This window comes from Hetaerina americana, unplaced genomic scaffold (genome assembly GCF_022747635.1).
Source record: "Hetaerina americana unplaced genomic scaffold, ioHetAmer1.1.p SCAF_41, whole genome shotgun sequence".
Lineage (NCBI taxonomy): Eukaryota > Metazoa > Arthropoda > Insecta > Odonata > Calopterygidae > Hetaerina > Hetaerina americana.
This window is the reverse complement of record NW_027286997.1, coordinates 602,534-626,917: the sequence shown is the minus strand read 5'-3', so window position 1 is coordinate 626,917 and position 24,384 is coordinate 602,534. Positions and strand designations below refer to the sequence as shown.

Genomic DNA, 24,384 nt, shown 5'->3' with positions numbered 1-24,384 from the left:
GCCCTCGCTGATTGGAATGCCACGGTCTCCTCCCCTCCCTAACGGTTAACCCCCTCCAGAGGAAGCGGCGTTGGAGGTGCGCCGGAGTAGTCCAGGGCCGGCCCGGCCGAATCCATCTCCGCCTTGGCGACGGGTGATTCCCACTGCGAATGGCCCCTGGGTCCCGGATCGATGGAGGAGAATCCGGAGTTGGGAGTGGTCGCGTCTCTACAGAGGCGATGCGAAATGCTGGCATCCATTGCGGCCACTGGAGAGTGGTTGAGGCCACATTCGGAGGCCGTCCACGGAAAAGCCAGAGAGACCGTTCGCCGCAGCCCTCCATCGTTCTGCCATGATTCCGGCCCTCACGATCCAATTTGCGGAGTGGACTCGTGCGATAAATACCTACAGAATTTAGGATCGAGAGGCTGTGGGATTGCCTGGATAATGGCACGATGGGTTTGCTTTTGAGTCGCTGGAAAACATTCGCGGAGAAAAAACCCCTCGTCGGAAATTGCCGACAAAATGTGTTCTTCGTTCATCGTGAAGGCGTGCATTGAAGCAGGCGTAGTCTCTCGCAGCGCGAGGTCACTTCCCTTTATTCATTCTGTGCCATTGTCGTTCGCGGCGATCGGGTCATCAGATCCTCGGCGATTGCACTTTTAGTGTGTTGCGTTGCCCCCTGGTGAGGAGTGACCTCGTGCTGGACGGACGACCCGCGATTCGCCCTCCGAATGACTTCGAAGTGCGGTGTTACGCATGACCGCTGGCCTCCGTCTCTAGGCCGGACAAGCGGCCCATGTTTATTGACGCCACGTCCACTTGGCCGAGATTTGAATAATGCCGAGCGGTTGGTGTCTGGGGGAGGGAGGGTGGGTTGATTGATTGAGGGTGGCGGCCCCTCACCCCAAACACATCCTCTTGCTCCTCCACCTGGCGTTTGAATCCCTAGTTGTGGTGCGTGGTACCTACGTGAAGTTGTCATTGTCACGAACCCGTGGGGCTGCCAGTTATCGAATGCAATTCTCGGTGCAATGTCGGCTGCCTTTCCTTGCTCTTTTCATTCTTCTCCTTCCATCCCTCGTCTCTCTCTCTCTCTCTTTTGGGGGTGGGCGTGTGTTTGAGTGACGACTGTCGCTGTCTGCGCACAGCGGTGTGTCACATTCCCTATCCCAATGTGACTTCTTTAGGGCTGGAGACTTCAGGGGTCCATGTGACTGCAGAATTTCCCACTCCAACCTTTCTTACCTTACACCAGCTTTTTCGTTATGGCGGAGGCCTGTCGTATGTGTAAATAATTGTGGTTCATTTTTATTCCCTTTTTTCGTATAACAAAGAAGTAATTTATTGCATGAGTTAACACTTGATTTAAATTTAGTCTTCCTCCAGCATTTATGAAAAACTTTTTCTCGTCATTTGGTAGTTTTTTAACGTAAATCTTTTCCCCTTCCTCTCCCACATCCTCCCTCATCGCTCACCCTTCCCACCCGGTGGTGCTTGCACCCCCTGCCACACACCTTATTGGTGGATCGCGGGGTATTAATGCGGATGGAGATAACTTTAAACCCTGCTCTCTCGCTGCTCGACAGATAAGATGCCGACGACAGTTCCCTTGCCGCCGTGTCCCCAGGTGGTGAACCCTCCAATCCCACGTTCGTACCTATTCTGTCGGACGGCGATTCGTTTTGAAAGTTATTCACGATTTTCGCGAGTACACCACCATCTGCGTTTGCATGCCATGCGTGGTTTAAATAACAATAGCGAGTGATAACACTCGACGAAATTATTTCCAAGTTCCGTTCTTCAAATTTGATATTAAATGAGCGGAGATCTTCGGAAGCTCCCGAGGATCATGCGAGGAAGTCCTCCTCACTTGTCATTCCCCGCGGTTTCAGTGGGATTCCAGTGGGATTCCAGTGGGATTCCAGTGGGATTCCAGTGGGGTTCCAGTGGGTTTCCAGTAGGATTCCAGTGGCATTGGAGTTTCACGGTCGCCTGTGCATTATTCGCGAGGTGTGCGCCACGCCGCACCGAAACACGTTTTGCCGGTTCCAAACCAAAGTGTGAGAATTGCCGAAACTGGTAGTGTGGAAATGAAATGTCTGGCCATAATCGAAGGGTCGAAATAGCAGTCGAATCTCCTCAATGGCAGCACCCTCTAATGGCCGAGATGAGCCCAGTGTCGCATCTGCGTGGGGTGGTGACGGTCGGGCGGTGGCGCTGCGAACGACGTGCACCATCCGTCGATGCACCAGATTGCATTTCCATTTGCTGCACATTGCGCGGTCGGCCCTGGCGCCCCTCCACCATTCGATCAATCAGTCGAACCGCGACTCGAGAGGTCGACGCGAGTGGCGCCGCGAGGGGATTGATTCCGGCCGCGTTCAATGCCTGCGGGGTGGCGATTGGCGACCTCGACACGTTTCCCAATGAACTGAACTCTGGAAAGAATTATTTCTTAAGAGACTGACACGGATCGAGAGGCCATGGGACTCAAAACGACGTGTCGTTGGCTTATGCATTTCTTGCAAATGCATTCCTTGGAGAATGTTGCCGAAATGTTTTCGTTGATTCCCGAATACTTTTTCCTACGCTATATTTTCACAATAAATGGTATCCTCTGCTTTGGCAATGATCAAGTTGTATCTTCGAAGTGAACTGGGGTTAGTATCCGAAGGAATCCAATGTTTCAGCCTCCATGTCAACTGCGAAAGGGCCGATGCGAAGGACGAATGGAAGAAATTCAGAAGTTAACATTAATGAAGGAGTGTGGGAAGGATGCAAAAGAGCGTATTCGCTTGCCAGCAGACATCTGGAAGAGGAAGTAAAGAAGCCAATGCATTAGATATCGAAGGAATCGAGGTGAATGGGGGAGAAGTCAGCATCGCAGATACCCCGAAGAAGCGAGACGACCCGTGAACATCTCTGAACACTCAAGTGCTTCAACGATATAAGAATCAAGGGCAAGGCATCCGATATCCTAAAGTGCGGAACTGAGTAATCAAGGAGGCTTCCCGTCTGTGAGGAGGGACATAGGAGTGGGCGGAGTCTTTGACGTTTTACCCGTGGGATGGCGCGATGGACATCAAGAGAAGAATCTTGCGTTCGCAATGAATAGGAAGCTGCTGTGCTCAAAAAAGAATAAATGGTTGCCACGAAGGAAGCAATTCGTCTAAATGTCTATTATTATTATTAGGTAATCTACCGGTTAAGGTAGGTTTTTGGATGGACGTAATTACTAATTAAATAATTTGTGGCCCCTAGCAAAACACAACATCCTACTCTAAATCAGGTCCCTCTTCATCTCTGAGTACTTTCTGCATCCCTTCATCCCGTCCAACATCCATATCCTGTTCCTTCACTTTCCTCGTTTTCCTAACATTCTCCCCTCTATTACAGTCTTCAACATCCCACTGCCGGTCAATACCCCCCTCAGCCACTTTTCCTGCCTCCATAGGATTGCTCCCAACAAACCCCTCTCTTCGCCCACCATACCAAGTACTTCCTCGTTTGTCTTCTTCTCTGTCCATTTCACCTTCTCCATTCTTCTCCACACCCACATTTCAAAAGCCTCCAATCTACGTCTATCCTCCTACTTCAATGACCACGTTTCCGCACCGTACATAGCTACGCTCCATATCAAAGTTTTTACTAGTCTTTTCTTAACATCCTTACTCAAAGTCCCCGTCATCAACTCCCTCCTCCTTGTGAAAGCCTCTTTGCCTAGCGCAATTCTTCTCCTTACGTCCCTACTACTTTGACCGTGTTGATCCAAAACACTACCGAGATACGAAAACTGTTCTACCTGCTCTAGTTTCTGCCCTCCTATTTTAATATTAAGCTTAGCCTTTTTCTTTCTAGAAAATCGCATAACCTTTGTTTTCTTAATATTGATTCTCATCCCATACCTGTCGCACTGAATTTCCAATTCACTAAGCAATGCTTGCAGCCCCTTGGCTGACTGACAAACTAAAGCTTGGTCATCACCAAACCTAACTGATTTTACGAATTCCCCGCCCACCTTCATTCCAACCTCTAGTTCTTCCCATGCCTCATTTCCTCTGCATACAGGTTGAATAGCAACGGTGATAATGGGCAACCCTGCCTTACACCTCTTCCTAACACTGCCCAATCGGACTCCCCGTTCCCCACACGTACCTGAGCAGTCTGAGACATGTACAGGTTGATTAGCCTCCTTTCCCTCCAATCTATTCCTATTTTCTGCAGAATACTCATTAGTTTTTCCCAATTGCCTCTATCAAACGCTTTTTCGAAATCTACGAAACAGGCAAATGCCTCTTGGTTATGTTCTATATTCCTCTCGATTCATAATGTCATTACTGCAATGGCACCACCCGTACCTCTCCCCTTTCTAAACCCAAACTGATAATCCCCTAAGTAATCATTTGCCCTACTCTCTATCCTTTTGTTTATGATCCTGAGAACAACTTTAGCTGCGTGGGATACCAAACTAATTGTCCTGTAGTCCTCACATGATGTAGCCTTTATCTTTTTCGGAATAGGAACTAAAACTGATCTCACAAAGTCTTCCGGCCAGATTCCTTCCTCATAAATACTACGGATCAGCCCATATAGCCTCTTCCTCCCACATTTTCCTAAGCATTTTAAAAGTTCCGCGGGAATGATATCCACCACCACGGCCTTATTTAGTTTCAGGAGATATATATATATATATATATATATATATATATATATATATATATATATATATATATATATAATGTATAACACTTAGCACTAGTGGACACAGACAAAAACACAGAAACACACAAAAAAGAGACTCACTATTTTTCGAATTTTCGGTGGTCGTTACCACCTTTATCAAGGAAGGGAGGAACAGTTCTGTCCCTCTAAGTGTTATACATTATTATTCACGTCCGTGAGACTTTCAAAGAGTGTTATATATATATATATATATTTATATATATATATATATATATATATATATATATATATATATATATATATATATATCTCCTGAAACTAAATAAGGTAAATTATTATTAGGTAATCTACCGGTGAAGGTAGGTGTTTGGATGGACGTAATTACTAATTAAATAATTTGTGGTCCCTAGCAAAACACAACATCCTACTCTACATCATGTCCCTCTGGATTCCGTCCGATCACAGTCCATCTCCGCGTGCTCCTCGCGAGAACACCGCGTTTGCAAGCACGTGGGACAGAGAGGAACGCGAAAACAATCAAATGATCGACAGCGAATTAATTTTCAACGTGAGATCTTCTTCGGTCCCTGCAGTGACCACGAAACCTGAGAGGGTTAGCTTGACCGTTGGTTTGCAGCACGTCTGACGCGTCCTTCCGCGCCCTCGCTCGCCACCCCGACCGAATCGGCTGGGCATGGCCACGGACGTGGGTCGCCGGACGCGCGACACCCGGCGTCAAATGTTCGCTAAAGATTTGTGGATGACAAATTGGGTTTTAGGGACAGGTATGTGCGAATTTCGCGAGTGGAGCATGTTGATTGCGCGAGAATTGCCATATTTCCCCGAGCGAGCGGGTGGGGTGTGTGTTTGTGGCGCTGGCGCTTGTGGCCTTCTGGGAACCCTTGGAGAAGAAAATCGCCGCTTTTCCTCTCGACGCACTTCGCCATGATCTCCCTTCTTCTCTCCGATTATTAACTTTCGACGCTTAATTTCACCCCGAAATGGATTTTCACAAATCACGGTTGATCCTGTTTGAATTGCGTATAATTAAGTAATTGACAATTTCTTAATTGAAAAAATTTTTATAATGAATTGTAAATAATTTCTTAATCGATACTTTTTCCGAACGATCCTGCTTAATGCTTGCAACTGTGAAAGAATTGTTTAGAATAGCGCGAAATGAGTTGCTCTGTGGTCCCTCTTTATGGAAATTGAAATGAATTTCCAAATGCTAGTGGCAATAAACCACAAACACGGAAGGATTAATTTCATATTTCAATTTCTCGACTCTCTCCCCGTCGTATCTGACCAATTTGCTGTGGGCAAGAGTGTCCGTTACCTTTTCCTCGCTAGTCTGGAATATGGAACACCAACGTAAACACGGGGAGAGAAATTTAAACATTGCAGTATAATGAGAAACTTGCTGTTGGTCTTCGCGTAAAATGGACCCCGCGTGTTTATTTTCATCACCTCTTTCGTGTGTTTTTACGGCCACTGGACTCGGCTTCGACCACGGCTGAAGCAGAGCGGACGAATTATAGACGAGGTTTGGAAATAGGGTAATTTGACTGAAATTGAAACCACCAAAAGATGTCACTCGTTAGGATTATTTTCGATATGATGCACAAACGTTTTTTATGGTCGTGTTTCCAGTGGACCCCTGTCCGTGACTCGGTGATGGCGCGCAATGCGAAGAGCGATTGAGCGGCGGTACGCCTTTAAATTTTGTGCTGAACTGGTGAAATCGGGCATGGAGACATTTGGTTTGATTCGCCCAGAGTTCAAGGACTAAAGCATTAAAAACATGCTGTTTTTTAGCGGCACGAGCTTTTCAAATATGGCCGAGAGAGTGTGGAGGACGAGACCCGCGCCGGACGGCTGTCGACGGCAAGAACCGACGACGGAACGTGCAACATGATCGCAGATCGTATATTGGCATTAATGAGAAGATGATAGTGAAAGTACACACGCACACACACACACCATTATATCACTGAAAATTTGGCGATGTGAAAGATCGGCTTTGCTAAACTCATCCTCCCGAAGGTCTTTGGACGGATGACCAAGGTCAGAGTCGAATGTGTCTGCTTGCGAAGACCTTCTGCTACGACATCGCGACGATTTCCCAAACCCCTTACAGTCCCGACTTGGCACCAGCAGACTATTATACCTAGTCTCATAAGTGAAATCCTCCCTCCCTCAAAGAATACCCCCACCAATGGACCCTAAGTTCCATCAAAGAAGTTTGCACGCGTACCCTCAAGGACCTTCCGGAATCCGCCTTCCTACCAGGCAGCCTTCGGGTCGTGGAAAAGCCGCTTTGGTAGCAGTGGGTCGATGCTCTCAAGGGAGGTACTTCGAAGAACAATGAGGCATTGCAGCAACATATAAAATGCATGTATTTTTACAGAAATATGTCCGATACTTTTTGTACAAACCTTCTGCGTATGTTTCTCCCTGAAAAATATTCCACGGGATGGCTCCTAGGTCTTGTTTTTCGAGTTTTCTTGAGGTGAGCTAAATTACGATATTGCCGAATAGGTCACCATCGTTTGGCGATCAGGCTTGCACCAATTACCTTCCTAGGCTGATCTATAACTGGTCAGCTTGCATCGGATTGACTTCTAGCGAGGCTGAGCTCGAAAGCTGAATCGCGAACTTCCAAACCGACGATAAATACAACATCAACGGATTTCCACTATTATATAAATGCATTATTTTGCTCCAATGAAGCTATTACATATACTAATCGAAGTAAACAATAAAAAGCTCACATTTTTCGATATTTTGGTTGAAAGAAGGCGATGGGCAAGGTGAGTGCTCAGTGGAGGTTTCGAATTCGCACGTTGTCATTGCCCAAATCCAATGTCTGAGAGTGGGTGATCATGATGGACGCCTTGGACCTTCCACGTGGACTCCCCGTTCTCTGCCTGTAATCGCTCGGAGTGAGGGAGGGCACCATCTTGACGGGTGTCCAAGCTCGTTAGATAGCCAGAGGGAGCAAATTCATAGTTCAGCCCTCGGATTTGGGGCACGAGAAGTGTATCCTAAAGACGCCATATTGCAATCCCATAATACAAAGGACTGAAAGTGAGACGACCACCAGCATCAGAAGAATAACCGTCATGGCAGGAGTGTTTTATGTATATGTTGGTCACAATAACTTTGGTTTTTTCTTTGGGTGAGAGTGTACACTTTTCCTCGTTGAATAAACGAAGGGTTTTATAAAGGCGAGGCGGGAAAATGCGGTGCTTTGTCACAAAAGAGAAATGTGGGGTCTTCCGCTTGAATCTAGCTTTGATTCTTGCCTAACAACTTCCTTTGATCAAGTTATCGAATAGAGACATTTGAAATGTAGAGGTAAGACCATAATTCTTTGCTTGGTGCTTCACGTCATGACTAAGAACATCGTCTTTGTCAACGTGTTTGTATCCATGCCTCGTTTGTATGCTTGGTTAATCTTATTTTGGTGTGTATAAACATTGCGAAAAAAATCTTCTTGCCTAGTGCTGTGTTTGGAGAGTGGAAGCATTTGGCAATGTCCTCAGTACAGATACGAGAGCTGTCTGCATGAATCCAATTGGGTAATCGTGGGTCGTTTGCCAAACCTTTGCAAAAGGAGTCACCGTTTCACTACGTAAGCCCACAAAGCAATAAAAACATTAGGCAGTTTTTGTAACTCGGCGATAACTTCCTCGTTTGAGCTTAATTTTTTTCCCGCGAGCCATTTCTTCATGTTAGAGAATAATAAAAAGCCGCAGGGAGCCAGATCGGGTGAGTACGGGGGGTGCGGCAGCAATTCATAACGTATTTCATGTAGTTCATGAGTTGACAGCGGGATCAGCTCGTTGTCCACCGTGAGCAATCGCGGCACCCATCGGGCCGACAATTTTTTCATCGCCAACTGATCATGTAAAATATTAATTTCCGTTCCGGTCGACACACCCACGGCCTCTGCTACTTCGCGAACTTTCGTTCGTCGATCAGCGAGAATCATGGCGTGGACGTTTTGAATGATTTCCTCGGTAACCACATCTGCCGGGCGTCCTGGTCGCTCCTCATCAAAAACAGATGTTCGCCCACGTTTAAATTCGTTGAACCAATGTCTAACTGTGGTCATAGATGGTGAAGTGTCCCCATAAACAGTATCCAACTATGCTTTTATCTCCTCGCATTTCTTCCCATCCAAAAACAAAAGGCGAATTACCGAACGATACTGCTCTTTTTCCATCTTAGCGAAAATTACGAAACACGTCTTACTGGAATGGCTGCCAAATCCAAACTAACCTTTAAATCAGTCTGAAATTTGTTTCACCGTCGTTTGATAGATGGTAGCACACGATGATAACATAAACTTCCCTCAGGAACGCCCTTTGTCGTCAAACACGGGTACTTATTGAACCGCCCTCGTATTCCTTCCATCTCTCTTGGATCTCCTCTGATTCAATTAAATTTTCAGGCTTATATTTGATTCAACAATTTCAGAGCGTAAAAATCATTCGCCTTGACTGGGACTCGAACCCAGATCCCTCAATATCCGGTCGAGTGCTTTAGCCACTTAAGCTACCGAGGCGTCCTCTTAAACTCTGAAATTTTGGGGCTTTTAAAGGAACTAGATGTTATGACGAAATTGACCGGATATTGAGGGATCTGGGTTCGAGTCCCAGTCAAGGCGAATGATTTTTACGCTCTGAAATTGTTGCATTAAAATGCACATTAGCGGATGACTCCGTTAAAGGTTACTGTTGCGGCATCTCCCGCAGTTTCTTTGGAATTTATATTTGATTGTTTGCAAAACTTTGATCGTCTTACTCCCAGATAGCGTTTTGATCTTCTTGTATAGCGTACCAATTTCACCCGTCATGTGTAAACTTACCATATCTTCGCACAGCGTCTTCCACAACGCTTCCTTTTCTCCATTTGTTTCTCGACTCAGTTTATTATTGAGCTCTCTATACTTCCTTCTGCTTAACTATTTATATTCATCCACCTTTCGTCGATCTTTCTAATCATGTCAACCGTAGTCCAGGGTTTACTTGCCCATTTCCCATTAACACTTTTTAGAGTTTCATGTGTGAATTTCGATGTCCTTAGAATGGTATGTTTCAAATATTCCTCCATGGGTTGTACCCGGTTCTTTTGCCTCTCACTTGATTATCTCTCCAGCCTATTGATACTCCTTCCTTGTTTCAATCTTGTTAGTGCTTTTTCGTTCCATATCCTATTCTGTCTCTGTTTTGTTCTTTTTAAATTGGACGAAACACTTCATAACTACTACATTGTGATTCGAGTCCGCATCTACTCCCGGGAAACTGCGAATGGATTACGTTGTTCCTAAATCTGCGCCTAAACATAATATAGTCCAACTGATACCATCCTAAATTTCTGGAATTTTCCCTGTGTTTATTGGTGGCCGAACAAAGTGTTTGCAGTGATAAAACATTTTCTCGTGCAAAAATCGTTTACTTTTTCCCCGCGATCGTTCCTTGTTCCTTACCCGTAGTCCCCCACTTCATCACCATATCTTTCTTTGTTTATTGACGCCTTCCAATCTTAAAACAACAAATGTTTCCCTCCAGCAAAACCCGCGATTATATCCTCTAACCGATCCCATATTCTATGGACTTCTTCCTCCTCATGATTGCTTGCTTGGTCGAACAATGACCAAGTTGGTCGGTTCTGCTTTCACCTCTGCTAGTATTATTCCTTCCATTACACTTCCTCCTACCTTTTATTCAATAATATTGACGACCCTTGTTGGCTCGCTTCCTCTCTGACTGCTCTCTAACTATCACTCCAGTAATCCTCTCTATCCTTCCATCAATAAAAGCCCGTTCGTATTTGTTTCCTCTCCTCATCTATCGCTCTATATGCTTCTATCCCGTCCTTAACATTATTATGACTTTCCAAGTTCCCAATCGAACTAATTCGGTCGTTTTCTCGTCTTCCGTGCCGCTTCCTTTGGTTTCGCTTGGTAAGGATTTCATGGGAGAAGACGACCGCGGAGGCCATTCCATTGGGGGTGCAATCCCACCCACGGCCGTTCGGACCGAGTTCCGTTGTTGCCGGGACTCATGTTTTCTCTGCTGCCCTGCATGGAAATCTTGGCATGAATAATTGGTGGCTTAACTTTGCCTTCCTCAATTGTGTTTGTACCGTGGCACCATCAATGTACCGCCATGAATGTAGCTCGATGAGAGGAAGTTAATACGGAAGTATCCCAAAAATTACCTTAGTTACTAAATTTGAAAAAAGATACGGAAAATTTTAATAATAAAACTACCTAATGAATTATCGCATTGAAATGCATATCAGCGGATGACTCCGTTAAAAGTTACTGTTGCCGCATCTCCCGCGGTTTCCTGGCATTTTTTTAATGAATTGTCACGTGAACTCAGAATTTTGTGAACAATATAACGTGACTTTTGCCACAAAAAAAATATATTTGCACTAAAAAATCTTTTGCTCAAGCTATCTCAAGTATAAAAATATTAGCATCGGGACATCATCTTTAAATGCCTTATTCGTAGTTCCATAGATGGCAGTACTACTTCGAAGGAGGTCTAAATTCCTAACGCCTTGCATTTACGCACCTGTTTAAAGTGCACGCACCGTGGGGCATCACCAGTGAGGAGGCAGCTGGTATGCAATAGGAAGACACGACGCTCCGAGTGTCGGAATGGCCGGAGTGTGTTCCCCTGGGGGGGGGCAGATGGGGGGGGGTACACACGGATCCATCGATCGATCCACTTGCCGAGCGCTCGGCGAGACTTCTGTGGAACGTCAATAGGAACTCGCTTTTGAAAGCTCTGTTGCACCGGGGTTCTCGGGTGGCGTTAATTCCATCAACGGTCATTGAGCTGGACGAGCACTTTGGCTCATGAGCCACTAGAAATCAAGGAGTCAGCACAAAAGGCCGTCGGCACAAACGGCCGAAACGTGGCATCTAGTTTATTTGGTATTTCTCATTTGTTGACATTCTTGCCATGGATAAATAACTGGGTGCAATAGCGTTCAATTAAAAAACGATTGTTTTGTCGCAGAAAGAACTCTAATTCCATTTATGGAACAAATAATCAGAGTTTTCAGGCATATAATATAATATAAGATGATACTATCTCACGTGTATAATATTGAGATTAATTACTGAGTGAAGAAAATAGGATGGGAGATCCAGTCCAGTCGCGAAGAAAGTTAGATTAATTGATAGTTCGCAGATATATTAATGGAAAGTTACGCATAGCTCAATATTTACTTCCGAGACACAGGGAATATATATATATATATATATATATATATATATATATATATATATATATATATATATATCAGAATCTGAAGACGACTGCCGAGAGTTCGAAAAGTCAAATAACTAATTGTGAGTGTCCTTTCTTTGTGTCTCTATATTAAAAAAATCTACATCTGCGTTTTTTTAATATATTTGTGCGTCGCCGAAGAGCGTTCCATTTCGAAGAGATATATATGTATATATATATATAATTATATATATATACATATATATATACATATATATATACATATATATATACATATATATATATATATATATATATATATATATATATATATATATATATATATATATATATATATATAGTATATAAGTCGATGAATTAAATAAATATTTTCTTAATGCAAGCCGAAAATAAAATATCATTTATTATTTTAAATTTTTTTATTTATTTTTAATTATCGTCTATTTATTTTATTTGAAAATTGTCACTAACGGCCAAAGAGTACACTCACTCGTGCGAAAGATTTCATGTCGGAATGAGACCCTTAATAGTACTCATCGATGGCATTAGCACTGAAGTCATTGACGTTCCACCCCTATTGATCGTGACCCCTGTGCCTGCGTGTTGAGTGAGATGCACGCGGCAGTGACGTCGGGTGAGTGGACGCATCGCCGTTGCACGGGACCATCTCGCGTCGAATCACGAGTGTCACGAAGAGAAGTCCGCGCCTGGATTTCGCCGAGCACCACCTCCGCCGGCACGGTGCGAGTCGACAGGGCGTACGCGCCGGCATTTCATAAAAATGGTGATGGGATGAAGCCGACGCATTTCAATGGGGAATAAGAGTTGGAGCATTTCCACGACCCTTTTGCTGGGGAAGTGAAAATTAATAGCTCTGCGGAAAAGCCTCAGTGCTTCCATCGGACTCTCGTCGAAGAAACCTCTCCGGTCTGCTGGGATGGCCTTGTCTTCTAAAAATGTAAGCAATCTAATCAATACAAACTTAATTTAACCAAACATTTTACCATAATTTTAGTGTTTACATGTATCGCACCATGTATTAATATTCCCAATCACATTTGCATTTTTTATTCTCTAACTTTAGTATTGAAGGAAAATAAATGCAAATATTATTCGTTTAAAAATTAAAAAATTCTTCGAATAATTTTAATTTGTCATTTTGAAAATATAACTTTAAGAAAAACAGAGCTTTAATTGCCTGATTAGACAAGCGTAATCATTGCACGAGCATGATCTCGCTGTCGCCTCGTTACCAATGCCCCGGCCCGTCGACTGCCAATCCCAACGACCCTGGACATTCATCCAGGATGTGCGCTTCATCGGCCTCTCCTGCAGCCGAATGCTCCGTGGGAATAGCGTCGGATAAACGTGCGCGTGCCATGCCTCCTGGGCGAGTGTCGATGCACAGTGCCGCCGAATGGGCCGGGACCAGTGCGGCGACCTCCTCGCGCTCGCGGCGACGCCCTTCCTGTGGGACTGCGCGCGGCGCCGAGGACCACCGCCACTCTATGGTCGAATTTTTGGAACGGAGTGGGGCAGATGCTCCGTTGACAGTATTCCAGCTGGTGCTGACCCCGAGACGAGGAGCTCCCGAGTGGCGTCCCAGAAAGGCAGGCGCGCGTGTCCAAAGGGAAAGTCATGCGCCTCGTGTTTTTTATGCCAATGGCATCGCCGAGCATTGGTTTGTGCGTGCGGTGGGGAGGACTGGCTGTCGACGGCAAGTTTTATGTGGAAGTGATCTCAAGGCAAAACTATACTGATCAAGAAATTGACTTTTGTGGACTTGTTTGCATAACATTCAGAGTAAAACTTGAATACGCGTAGAACGGCAATATAATAAATCGTGCTTAAAACCTCAAGTGTGTCTGTGATGGACGCAAAATTTTTAGTATGGTGATAGTTAATACTTTAAGCTACGCCATACAAAACATTTTGAGATCGGATATTGAAGGATTTCATGTTTATAATATTTGGAACTGAAATTTGCCCGCATTTTCCGATAAATATTCCCTTACAAGCAACCTCTAATTAATAGAAATCGAGGGGAAAATATATTTTTTAGGATCAATTATTTGAAATATGCTTACTTTGCTAAACAGAGGGTGCGTGAACATGACTTCATTTTTTCAAACGCAAAACGCTCTCAAAAAAGGAAGTTTTGTTGCCTCACCCTGTATTCAACATCTTACAAAATTCGAATACTCCAAATAGAACGGCCTTGGAACCAATATGAACGAAAGCTAAATTCAAATGCAATGCTGCTAACTTGCGCTGTGTGGCGAGGCACAGCAAAATTTGAATGCGCCCTGTGCGCGGCACCCAATCACCCATCTGTGTTACATTTGGTCACACCAAAGGTCAACGTGCCGCAGAAATCGGGAATGTCTGAATTTAATTTTTCTCAGTTTGTCCCGGAATGTCGGCTTTGGCGCCACGGAAGAGCTCCGAGTGAAGTCGCAGGCGATTGGCTGGTGACACTGGAGAGCGTGCGCACGTCACGTCGTGGCGGCCAATTGGAGCGCGCTTCCGGGAGACGCGCGGGGTGCGATGCGTGACTGTTTCGCCGCTCCCGGGTACTTCGTTCGCTCTCGGCGGAGAGTGACGTCACACCGGACTCTTTCGCATTGTTGACAGCTTTTCGAAAGCCCACAGATATCCATTTCTCGTCTTGTACACGAATGACAAACAAATGGTGAATGAGTGAAGTTTGAACCCGTTCCTTGTGGGTGGTCTTTTGAATTCAAACGTCTAAAAGAATGACGCCTTCATGCTGGCTGTCTAACACTATTGTTTCGTCTAGAGTTCCAAAGCAAAGCTTCTATTTCCATACTTTCGGTGAGGCCAAATGAAGGAGTATTGTAAATTATGCAAACACTAATGTTTGCTGGTGGTCTCGAAAAGTATATCTATTGATCAGTGCTCGGTAGTCGTAGTAGAATAGATGTCAAGAACCATAATCACAGTAAACAACCCGAAGGTCGGTTAGGTAGCTTTCACCCAGTACTGCATCTACACAATGCCCCGCAAGCTGCCGCAAGGGCGTGTGGCGGGGGGTGTTAGGTCACCACCTGTAAAAAGGAACACAACCACATGCAAAATCAACACATCCATGCAAAACTGTACCCACAGTGGCATATACATTCATGCAAAAATCCTTTCATCTCTTCTCGCACGCAAATAAATACACTATCATCTAACAAATAATGGCACCTTTGGATGCAGTAAGAAATTTATCCAATAACGTGAAAGCTAGAATTTGAAGAAAAGTAGGAAGGCGAAACTCCACCACCACATGCAACACACAACAGTCTCTTCCCCAAGGACACAGGCAGGGAATGTGACCCAAGGCTACAGGTAGCGGGAGGGTTCCCCCACGGAGAGAAACGAGGGATGGAAGGGGAACCTTAAAAACAGAAAAGGCAGAAAAAACAATACTGTAAAGAGCGCTACAATATTTTTGGGCATTCCAATAAGGTCCTACGGAAAGAAAGGGGTTTGACAATAACACACGCGAGGTTCATGAAAGTGGATGCATTTAAATACAACTAATTATTTTTTAGACGCTGAGGGTGGCAAGTGGAATTTTTGCTATCTATAACCCTGCAGTTGCTATCCCGTATTGTCCGTGGGAAGAAGGAGTCCTTGAGTCGGCTACTTCTGGCATCTATTTCCCGAATTTTATATGCATGATCCAAGCGACCAATGTATGTAGGAGTACGAATAATTTGCGAGACCTCGGTGCTGAAACATGCCGATCTGAATTTATTTAATAATTTAAATCTTGCATTCAATCGTCTCTCTTCCAATGATTCCCACCCCAAATCCATGAGCATTTCGGTGACGCTTTTCGTTTTATCGTGAGAGTGTTTTAGGACCCGCCTGCCAGGCCTTCTCAATTTCCCGAATGAGGCCTCTTTCACTCGGATCCCACACGCTGCATGCGTATTCTAAATGAGGCCTTACAAGAGCGTGGCAACAACGTTCCGGGACCTTGGAGTCTTTTTCGCCGGCAAAACCCTACCAAGCCCTACATGGCGTGTTAAATTCACACATAAGCAGGGTAATAAGGGGGGACAGCTCGTTTCCCTGTGCCGGTTATGGTTTCCCCGAAGGATCTGGGACCCGAATAATCAAATAGCTTGGGTGGAGCTGAGGGAGACCAGATAGGATCGCCCGGGAATCGAACCCAGTCAGTAGTCCAACGCTCAACCCTTGGATTACCGCTACCCCCCAGAATAAATATCTTAAAATTAAATTTTTACAGAATAAAAAAGAAAATAATGGCTGCAGATCATATCTTAGAAAGAACATAGACGGACATAGAATTCACAGAATCTGAATGTTGGCACACGAATTATGTGGCAGACGGCAAGGTTTTTCAAGAAGGGCTTCACGTAATTGCAGAATACACAGATCTAACAGACTTAGTGGAGGGGTGTTTATAACAAGTAACTCCAAAATCAGTGGCTCTTGTTATGAGTGTGACGACAATTAAGTGCAACATGTTTTGAGTCCCGAGAAGTTTTAAAATCTCATTAACTTGAGAATATGCCCATTGCGTATGCAGGCCCTCCGGCTCCGACATGAACGCCCTCTCGATGACCGAACGTCCACGCGTCTCAGCCATGGCGTGTGCACGAGTATGCATGTCGTATTTGTAGTCGCCGGCGAGTATAACCTACTGGCCATAATTGGATTGCGAAGTAGATCCCCCCTCCTCCCCCGCCATTGAAACTTAAAGCGGAACTGCGGAATGGATGGGAGGACCACTCTCGGTCGATATCCTCCCCCGACTCCAGGGGTGACGTCGCCTTCTCCCCCCTCCCCCTGGCCCTCCGACCCCCGAGGGGAGGGTGTGCGTGCAGCGCGGGTCCATTAGCCCGCGGAGGCTGCGCTCGGATTTATCCGAGAGCTGTATTGTTGAAGCCGTTGTCGCGAGTGGAAGCAACGTGGTTTAGTACGGTGGAGTGATTCTCGGGTCTTTATTCATGCTTATTGCCTTCAAGATACAGCCCCCAATACAACTCTCGCAATATTTTCACCAGCCTTCGAATGAAGCCAGTAACGCTTCCTTCGGGATGGGCATTTGCGCTCTCTTCCGCACCATGGCTCGTCTTCACGGCCACCTCTATGCATACATATATAGTGCTGCCCATTCATCCCCATGCTGTCCTTTGGGGACGTATTCATAATTAATAATCCCGATCGAAGAAAGCGATCGCCTGCGCGTTCTCGTTCGCAGGCTATAAATCATTCACGCTGTTGACGTGGTGGGCGTCGGTTATTGACGTCGACGGTCGTCCGCTTCTGGCTTATTCATCGGTCGAGGTTTGTCCAGGCTGGAAGCGGTTATTGTGCCGACGAAAACACTGTGCCCGACTCATAGATTTATTGCCTGCCTCTTGAACCATTGCATTAGTTTCACTTGCACTTTTCCCGAGGTTAAATGAAAATGCAATCCACATGCCCTGGTTTTCTTAACACTTACATTCTCAACTACCCAAGAATTTGTACAGCAAGCGTGTGCAAGCTAAGATGCTGTTGTGAGGAGACGAGTCGCTTTAGGACCCCAAGCGAAGTGGCGTTTCAGTTCTGAGAACTCTGTAATTGTGATTCGCGAAGCAGTTCACGCGTGGAAAGACGAGTCTCATCTTTTTTTGGACATCTTCGCCATCTTCTTGTATTACCAGTGGAGTGATTTCCTTTGAGGGAATGGCTGTGGGTGAAGGGAAGGCGGCGAATGGCGGAGAAACGACACGAGCCGCCGCTGACAATTTCATGTGAGAGACCCATTCCCCGGATCCTTGATGGCCAGCAATACTTAAACTCTGCTCTCGTCATTATTTTGTTTCGGTGGCTCGCAAAAGGGACCGACTAGAGTCTATGGCAGTTGCCCCTAGAAAGCCATGGCTGGCACTGATCAACGTGTTCAAATTAACTGCCGAGCGAATAGACTGAGCTTATGATTGCGGAGTATCTGAAGCGGAAGTGAAGAAGGAATTTAATAAATTTAATTTGGACTAATGGTTACTATGACACCTATTCTTGTCAACTCTTAATATTGTCGAAAAAATTACTGCTTCTAATTTCGTGTTTTGAAGAGTCTGCTGATTTGACCTCACTGTGCAGTCGAGTTGCCGAGTTGGGCGAGGTCTTCGATCGAGTTATTTGATCGAGATTCGGGAATTATTAGAATTACGTAACAAATTTGAATGGATGAACGCGATAAATAAAAGAAAAAGAAGACCTATTTGTTTTCAGAATCGGTGGGACGAATGGAAAGTAGAGCTGGGTGTTCAAAAAATCCTGGAAAACCTTTGGAAACTAGGATTTATGTGGCATTGTAAAACGCCATAGTTGAAAACTTATTTTTTAGGCACAATACGAATCATAGGTATCATCACAAACTAATATTTCTGGTCTTATAATAGGTATATATGTATATATATATATATATATATATATATATATATATATATATATATATATATATATATATTATTAGGTAATCTACCGGTTAAGGTACGTTTTTTGGAAGGACAAAACTACCAAACAAATATTTTATTACTCCTAACAAAACACAAAATCCATCATCCTACTCTATATCAGGTCCCTCTTCATCTCTGAGTACATTCTTCCTCCCTTCATCCCATCCAACATCCCTATCCTGTTCCTTCCCTTTCCTCTTTTGCCGAGCATTCTACCCTCTATCACAGTCTTCAACATCCCACTGCCGGTCAATACTCCCTTCATCCACTTTTCCTGCCTCCCAACAAACCCCTCTCTTCGCCCACCACACCAAATACTTCCTCAATTGTTTTCTTCTCTGTCCATTTAACCTTCCCCATTCTTCTCCACACCCACATTTCAAAAGCCTCCAGTCTACGTCTATCCTCCTGCTTCAATGACCACGTTTCCGCGCAGTACATAGCTACGCTCCATATCAAAGTTTTTACGAGTCTTTTCTTAACATCCTTACTCAACGTCCCCGTCATTAACTCCCTCCTCCTTGTGAAAGCCTCTTTGTCTAGCGCAATTCTTCTCCTTACGTCCTTACTACTTTGACCGTGTTGGCCCAAAACACTACCGAGATACGTAAACTGTTCTACCTGCTCTATTTTTTGTCCTCCTACTTTAATGTTTAGCTTAGCCTTTTTCTTTCAAGAAAATCGCATAACCTTTGTTTTAATAATATTGATTCTCATTGCATAACTGACGCACTGAATTTCCAATGTACTAAGCAATGCTTGCAGCCCCTTGGCTGACTGACAAACTAAAGCTTGGTCATCAGCAAACCTAACTGATTTTACAAATTCCCCGCCCACTTTCATTCCTACCTCGAGTTCTTCCCATGCCTCTTTGATCATTTCCTCTGCATACAGGTTGAACAGCAACGGTGCTAATGGGCAACCCTGCCTTACACCTCTTCCTAACACTGCCCATCCAGACTCCCTGTTCCCCACTTGCACCTGAGCAGTCTGAGACATGTACAGGTTGCGGATTAGCCTCCTTTCCCTCCAATCCATTCCTATTTTCTGCAATATACTCATTAGTTTTTCCCAATTGCCTCTATCAAACGCTTTTTCGAAATCTACGAAACAGGCAAATACCTCCTGGTTGTGTTCTATATTCCTTTCGATTCATAATGTCATTACTGCAATGGCATCACGCCTACCTCTGCCCTTCCTAAACCCAAACTGATAATCCCCTAAGTAATCATTTGCCCTACTCTCTATCCTTTTGTTTATGATCCTGAGAACAACTTTAGCGGCGTGGGATATCAAACTTATCGTCCTGTAGTCCTCACAAGCTGTAGCCTTTACCTTTTTCGGAATAGGAACTAAAACTGATCTCACAAAGTCTTCCGGCCAGATTCCGTCCTCATAAATACTACGGATCAGCCCATATAGCCTCTTCCTCCCACATTTTCCTAAGCATTTTAAAAGTTCCGCGGGAATGTTATCCACCCCCACGGCCTTATTTAGTTTCATCTCCCTTAATGCCCTTTCTATCTCATTGTCTAGTATGCCTGGACCTAAGCTATCTTCGTCTACGTCATATTCTTTCAATGTCTAACTCTGTTGGTCTAAGCTCTTTACTATACAGTTCTTCTATATACTCCTTCCATCTCGCTTGTATCTTTCTTGCGTCAGCTATTACCTTACCCGCCTTATCTCTAACTGTTAGCATAGATCTTTCTTTCTTACTTCCCGATAACGATTTAACTTTGTTGTACAGCGCACCGATTTCACCCTTCCTCTGCAGACTTTCCATATCTTCGCACCTTGTCTTCCACCATGCTTCTTTTGCTTTATTTGTTGCCCGCCTCAATTTATTGTTTAATTCTTTGTACTTCACCTTGCCGAACTCTGTATTGACATTCTTCCATTTTCGCCGCTCATCCATCTTTGTAATCATCTCATCTGTGATCCATGGTTTCCTAGTCCTTTTAGCGTTAACGGTTCCAATAGTGTCCTTTGCGACTCTAGACAACCCTTTTTGATACTTTCCCATTTTTCCTCGATAGTACTTAGCTCTTTACCACCCTCCATCATTTCCTCCACCACCTGTTTGTATTCCTTCCTTTTCAAACCATTTAATGCTTCTACATTCCATTTTCTAACTCGCCGCCCCCGCCTTATCTTTTTGAAATGGACGCTACATTTCATAACCACTAAATTGTGGTCCGTGTCCTCATCCGCTCCCGGGAAGCTGTGCGAATTTATCACACTGTTTCTAAACCTGTGTCTAACCAGGATATAATCTAGCTGATATCTCCCCGAGTCACCTGACATTTTCCATGTATACCTGCGTCTTTTGTGGTTTCTAAACCAAGTGTTGGTGATGACTAACCCCTGTCTCCTGCAGAACTCAACTGCTTTCTCCCCGCAGTCATTCCTCGAGCCTAAACCGTAGTCCCCCACCTCGTCACCATCTCTTCCCTCGCCTACCGTCGCATTCCATAACCCCATCACTATCTATACCATCGTATAGAGACAGCGGAAATAAAGACCTATTAAACTAAACTAACTAAACTATTCATACATATATATACATAGATACATATATATATATATATATATGTATGTACAGATATATACACTGTGTTTGCTGTTATACAGATACATATAACTTATGTTTTGTATTGTTTTTGGGTGAATAACAAACCAGCCTTCGAGTTCATTGCTGTGATTTTTTTATCTCGATTCGGAGTCATCGATGATCTATGCTTCTAACTTCCGTGTTTTCATTCTCTATATGAATGTTATAACAATCAAATTTGAAAGTAGAGTCGTCCGCGTAGGAATTGGATCTGATCGAAGACAGGCAATGTGCATCTCCCGTTCGCCATTTGCTATGAAGCTGATTGCTTGTGGGCACATACTCTCACATACCCCTCGGCCCTAATGGAGTGCTCTACGCTTGTCTGGAACACCCGAGGACTAATTGAAATGGGGAATCCGATTGCTTGAAATGAATGTATATTAATGCCGTCTTTGTTCCGCTGTTAATTTTGATGGTTAATAACCCAACTGGAGGGGCTGAAACACCTGGTGAGGTTATTCTTTCCAAAATTAAAGAATTATGAAAAACTGCAAATAAGAGTTGAAAAAAATTAATTAAAAAATGAAATAATTATAAAAACTACGGCAACCCTACTTGCATTCGATTAATGCTCTTGAAAAGTTAACCGGAACCGTAAAGGAGCGTGAACTTCATGCAGATCGCACTATTACCGCACGGATGATCATTTCATCTGGACGCATCTTAGACTGTGAAACGAAGTAATGGTGTCCACAAGCTCTGCCTTTTTGTTGTTTAAGTTCACCTTATCGCGCGTGTCTAAACTAAAAAAAGACCGGTCCAAAAAAGCTTATACGCTTGCAAAACCGTCGAAGAGCAATAAGGCACCTTGGTGCTCGGTGCTCACAGAGGCCTTGGGCAAGTGCCCGTGGCTGGGCGCCCGTGCATGTCCCGGACTGCGCTGCCAGGGCCGCTCACCTCCGCCCACTCCACAATACGGCTCACCTCTAATTTCACGCTGTTCATTCACCATGGCCTTGGTTCTTCGCCCTGGCCATTACATTGCCCCCTCCTTACATTGCGCTCATTCATCAACCCCCCCCCCTTTCCCCCACTCCGCGTCTCTCCTTCCCCCACCTCCGAATGTGAGCTCTGCGGGCCATTCACGCATTCCGAGCGTGACTGGCGAAGGCACCAACCATTTGGGGGGCTGCGAATCGATCTGCTTCCCAGATATCCCCGCATGTTTTGGCACCGCGAGGGACGGCAGGGCCGGCGACGAGCTCTTTCGCGACGTCGGAGCGTGTCCGGGAAGCAGCCGTTCTGCTTCTGGTTCTACTTGCATTATTTGACCAGGTGCCGCATTCTACCCTTTCCTTGCCACTCTCACTCGGCCGGCGGGCGTTCGAAGAAAGCTGTCAAATTGCTGTTGGACGCAACACCTTGAGCAATGCATGAGTTACATGAGGCACCGAGATTTATATCATTTTTAGGCACTTTCTTGCATTAAATGTATTGCTAATTTACTTTGTATTGGGTAAGGGCTTTCAAATTCGGAAAACTATAGTAAGTTTCATTTGAATTCATAAACTTTCCATGCATCTGCATTGATCCCATTAAGGAAATTATGTAGCCAGCCTATGAAAAATATTACCCGAGGCGTTGGCGTTAGCAAAAATTGTAATTTAATTGACCTTCTGGTGTCCCTCCTGGTATCGGAACCAGATCGCTCCAGTAAGTCATGCCATTGCTTCCAAGGATTACTCATCGGGAGAGCGACTCGACAGTGGCGCTGTATGGTGGCTTTTGTTGCTTGGAAGCCTCGGAAGAATCGGTCGCGCTTGATCGAAGCCTGAGACTTCTTCGTGCTTGGACGCTCTTATGTCAGGGATGCGATTACATGTGCTCCTCTTCGTCACCAAGCGTGCACCTGTGCGAGGATTGACTTGAGCCTCGTTCCACTCTCACGCCGTCGCCTTCATCATTCCCTCGCTTTCAGCTCCGACATCCGCCTCCTCGTGATTTCTTCATTTGCTCATGTCTCCCTCTTCGTCTCCCGTGCCTCCTCTTATCTCCGCCCACTCTCTTCGATCAATATCTCCATTCATTCTGTCTATCCTTTTTATTTTCTTCAGCAGCGCCAAATTTCCATCGCCTCATCTTATCTTCCTTTTCCTGCTGTCCTACCATCCAAATCGCGTCTTGAAAAATCACCTATCTCCCGAGTGTAACCGCGAACGACTTGATTCATGTCCGCTCCAGTACATGTTCGTATTCACCGCGGGAAAATGGCTTCATCTGATAGAACTCCTGCTCCACCATCACTATTCCGCTCACCATCTGGATTCTTCCGTTGCCAGTTCCGCTACCTAAGGAGCGAAGCTGTTCTCCATACATCATTATCTACCTTATTTAGATATTATTATTATTATTACGAGGGTTGCTATTTATATTTTCAGCCTTGTAATGAAAAGACAGTACTTTATTGTTGAAAATGGCTTGGTTGTTTTTCCAAGTATTCTCCATGATAATCAGTACACCTTTGGCATGCGCTCGAACCAGCAACTGTCGATGTGCCATTCAGAATACATGGTTCTTCGTTGCTCTCTATCGGTACGGTTGCCACATGCCCAGGTATTCCGAAGACGCAGGCGATCATTTGCTTTTATGTGCTTCGTGCACGAATCACTTTTGTCGGATTTGGCTCGTCTTGGAAGACCCACACAGTGGATTGCTGTTTTGTTCAGGGCTCAGACGCATAGATACAAGACTCGTCACCTGTGTACATGTTATAAGTACACAGCTTTTGATGCACCGAGATTGCATTTGTTGAGCACCTCTTTGCAGCAATTGACACGAGCATCTTTTTAAGCTTTTGCCGAATTATGCGGGATCCAACGCGAACAATTCTTTTTCACAGCTAAATATTCATGCAGTATCTCATTAAGAGACAACATTTTCGAGTCACTGTAAACACCACAAGTTATGATCAAACGAAAAAGTGTCCTGAAGAAAGTTAGCATTAAAAGGGTCTAAATTTCAGATGGAAACGTCAGATGGCGCCTAAAGTACTTGGTGTTGTCAAGGCTCAAGATGTAAATAGCATCCCTCGTTTATCAAGAATAGAAGTGGCCCCGTTACCCTTCTCTGGGGGACGACCGATGTTACCTCCAACTTCGTTTAGCACCACCAATCGATGACCACTATTTGTTTGCACTATGACCAGAAGTCACTAATCCACATATTATTTCCTCATTGATGCCATAGCATTTAAGTTCGTGAAACAGTTAAGTGTGCGAGACTTTATCAAAGGCCTTCTGAAAATCAAGAAAGACGAGTACTCCATCAATTTGTGTCTTGTTATTACCCGATCTAAGCACATTGTGAATAAAAAGGTGCAATTGGGCTTAGCAACATT

At 44.7% G+C, this 24,384-nt stretch overlaps 1 protein-coding gene across 7 annotated transcripts in view; it reads left to right on the top strand.

The window, feature by feature from the left end:
- LOC139692789 (carboxypeptidase D-like) overlaps positions 1–24,384 on the top strand; it is a 201,245-nt gene that overhangs the window by 90,221 nt on the left and 86,640 nt on the right. The gene's annotated exons all lie outside the window — the stretch shown is intronic.